Source organism: Elephantulus edwardii, unplaced genomic scaffold, assembly GCF_000299155.1.
Source record: "Elephantulus edwardii isolate Elephantulus edwardi_28Jun2011 unplaced genomic scaffold, EleEdw1.0 scaffold00064, whole genome shotgun sequence".
Classification (NCBI taxonomy): domain Eukaryota; kingdom Metazoa; phylum Chordata; class Mammalia; order Macroscelidea; family Macroscelididae; genus Elephantulus; species Elephantulus edwardii.
The window spans coordinates 13148260-13151635 of NW_006399814.1; the positions used below are offsets into that span (position 1 = coordinate 13148260).

A 3376-nucleotide genomic window follows, 5' to 3' on the forward strand; every position below is an offset into this window, starting at 1 on the left:
GAGTGCTTTGCTTATTCGGGGCTTTTTCCCATTCCATACGAAATTGGAGATTGCCTTTTCCATCTCGTTGAAGAATGGGGTTGGTATTTGTATCCTGGGCCTTTTTAACTTTGCCATTGGCATCTGCCTTCTTGGCTTCAGGCTTGGCCTCAGGCTGCTTCTCCTTAGTGTCTGGTCTTTTTCCTGACATCTTGCAATGTGGGAAATAAAAGCTATTATTTATATTTTTGAGGGGATCTGTCTAGCTAACTTCTGTTTGGTATCAAAGGTAAACCAGCTTAAATGTTCTGGATTTTTAATTATTTTTTTTTAAATGGGCTCCTTTCTTTTTCTAGTTTTCACAAAAATAATTTCTATTCCATGTAGAATAATGAGAAAAAGCTGATAAGCAAGAAGAGCCGCTCATAATCCTTCTTGTAGAGATAACTATTACTTTTTATTGCATTTCCTTCTATTTTCCTATTTCTTAAGGAAAGATCTATTTTTACATATTATGTGATGACTTAAATTTTTTTATTACATCAGCATCTTTTAAAAACAATAAATATAGATTAACAGCATCACTTTTTATTTTTAGTACCACTTAATGTTTATTTTTCTGATTCTCTAATAACATGGAAATTATAAAAGAAGGAGAAATAAGGAAATTAGCATCTCTAGAGATAACCATTATTTGCATTTATGGCAAAAAATTTCTATTCTTGTATTTATATAATTTTTATCTTTTCTTCTAAAAAATTAGGCTCATATTAAGCATGACAGCATTAATTTAAGTGATAGAATTATATTCCATGGTATCAAGTGGTGTTATTAACATGGGTATCAGAGCATCATCTTTAATTGATTCATCTCCTTAACATTTGGTCATCTATTTATTTCTTATTTTATTTATTCTGCCATTACAAATAATACTGTACTGATGAATTGTCTAATCAACATTGCGTAGCCTAATTTTTTTTTTCTTTGAAAAAATTCCCACAGTAGTATTGCTTGGTCAAAAAGTATATCCAGTATTCATGGCTCTTAGGTCATACGTCTGAATTGCACTCTAGAACACACCAATTCACACTGTCATCAGCAGAGGACCTCTCCACTCTGCCCTTGCCACGTGGGATATGAGCTTCCTGTGAATTTTATGAAGCCAGAAGATGAAAAATACTATTATCTCAAAGTTTAAAATCTACATTCCTTTGAGGCCTGATGAGGTGGTACATTTTCACTTATACTTATTGCTCATTTGTAGCACTTCTTCTGTTAATTTCCTGTCATCCTAGATTAATTTCTGGGAAATTAAAGTGGAGATATATCTGACTTCTTTAGGTGAGGACTTTTGTACACAATTTTGCATAGGATATTATCCAATGACTGCTTTTATTTTGTTTTTGTGGGCCAAATTCAAACAATTAATTTTAAGTTGATTGAAATGTTATCTAGTCTTAGCATGTCTGAACTGAAGGAACTCAGAGGGGGCATTCATTCTCTCAAACAGTTTTACATCCACTAGAGGAGACAAGGGGTCTGCCTACAGTCATATTGTTAGGGCTTTGCACTGGATGTAAGGTTGTGGAGTCAAAGAATGGACCAGAGAGCAAAAAAGAAAGCTTAAAGCGACTTTATTAAGGGAGGTCCCAGGCGAAGTTCTTTGGTCTCAAAATGGAGAACAAAGAAGTCATGCTTAGGGCATCTTAGGGACGGTTTTTATAGCAGGGTCTTCAGGGCAGGAAGGGGAGGACATTCCATTGTGGTTTATGGTTCAGCCAGGTGGGTGAGGCCATTCACTCCTTTTGTTGATGTGTTATATTCTTTGAATTCTTTATTCTCCCCCTTGGCCTTGGTCTGGGTCTAATACCATCTTCTTTTTATACTTCCTGGATCCTTCAAGATTCTGCCCATAGCATCTTTAAGTATTGCAACTCAAGGCTTGAATTTGTTCTTCAATTCTTTCAAATTTAGAAATGCTGAGAAAGTTCATTCCTTTTGATTTTCTAACTCCAGCTCTTTGTACATTTCATTATAATATATCACATTGCATTCCCAAGCTGCCCTTTGCTTCTGTTCAGTTCCTTAACTTCCTGATTTCTTCCCTTTGCTTTGGCTTCTCAGTGTTCAAGTGTAATTTTCAGAATCTCTTCTGACATCCATCTCAATGCTTCCTTCTTCCTCTGTCTTTGTAATGACCTTTTGCATTCTTCATGGATGATATTCTTGATATAATATCACAGTTTATTTTGTCTTTGTTTATTAGAGTTCAAGGTCTCAAACCGATTTTTAAATTAAGGTGGTATAGACTGAAGGTCACCTTTTGGTACTTGGGAATTAGTTTTCATTTTCTATAGTTTCAGTTTAAACTTCCACATAAGTAGTTGATAATCTGTTCCACAGTCAGCACCTGGTCTAGTTTTCACAGCTGATGCTGATACTTCTCCAATGATTCTTTCCACAGATGTAATCAATCTGATTGCTGTTTATTCCAACAGGTGAGATCCATGTATGTCATCACTGTTTGTGTTTCTTAGAAGATCTTTGCAATGAATGATTGTCCAAAACTCTATCATTGTATTTCCAGCCTCATCTCTGTCAGCAAACCCATACTTCCTGACTACTGATGTTTCTGTTCCCAAGTTTTGCATTCCGGTCACCAATTATTGTTAATGAATTTTGGCTGCATGTTCTATCGATTTCAGACTGGAAAAGTTGGTAGAAATCTTCTATTTCCTTGTCTTTCGCTCTAGCTGTTGGCGTATATATTTGAATGATAGCAGTATTACACATTAAAGTATAATAAACATACTTTGGGGGCAGTGGAGTGTTTGTTACTTCAGACAGCTAACCTAACCCTGAAATGGTCTATGAAGTTGAATTAATGGAGTAAACAAAATTACCCTATAGAAGGCTTATTTAGAAACATTTTTTTATGCACATTTGAAATATCATTTGTAACAGTTCTTTTCTAAAAAGAATAAATTTTGCATAAATTATTTTAATCTGTTCATTAAAGTAAGGCTTGATTATGCTAAAATTTGGCAGCACCTTCTGGAATCAGAATGGATTTTAGAGTCATGACACTGCATTTTTTTCCACAAGGATAGTCTCAGATTCAACTTTTCCCTAATCTATTGCAGTGATATTACTATAGTGACAGTTTGAGAATTTTAAATGTTACCCTTTCAGTCTTTACTATGGAAGACAGGAAGGAAATAGTAGCTAGTTCCAGAAAGAATGAACTATTTAAAATATTCCATTTTCATGATACATGACTTAGAGAGAAAGGCAGAAAGACGAGACCAAAACGTATGTCACATGACTGTAGGCAGACCCCTTGTCCTCTCTAGTGGATGTAAAACTGTTTGAGAGAATGAATGCCGCTTCTGAGTTC

The 3376-nt window shown here is 34.9% G+C and overlaps 1 pseudogene; it reads right to left on the reverse strand.

The window, feature by feature from the left end:
* The window catches only part of LOC102870677, a 2843-nt pseudogene extending 2653 nt beyond the window's left edge, over nt 1-190 (reverse strand).
* Nucleotides 191-3376: the final 3186 nt, after the last annotated feature.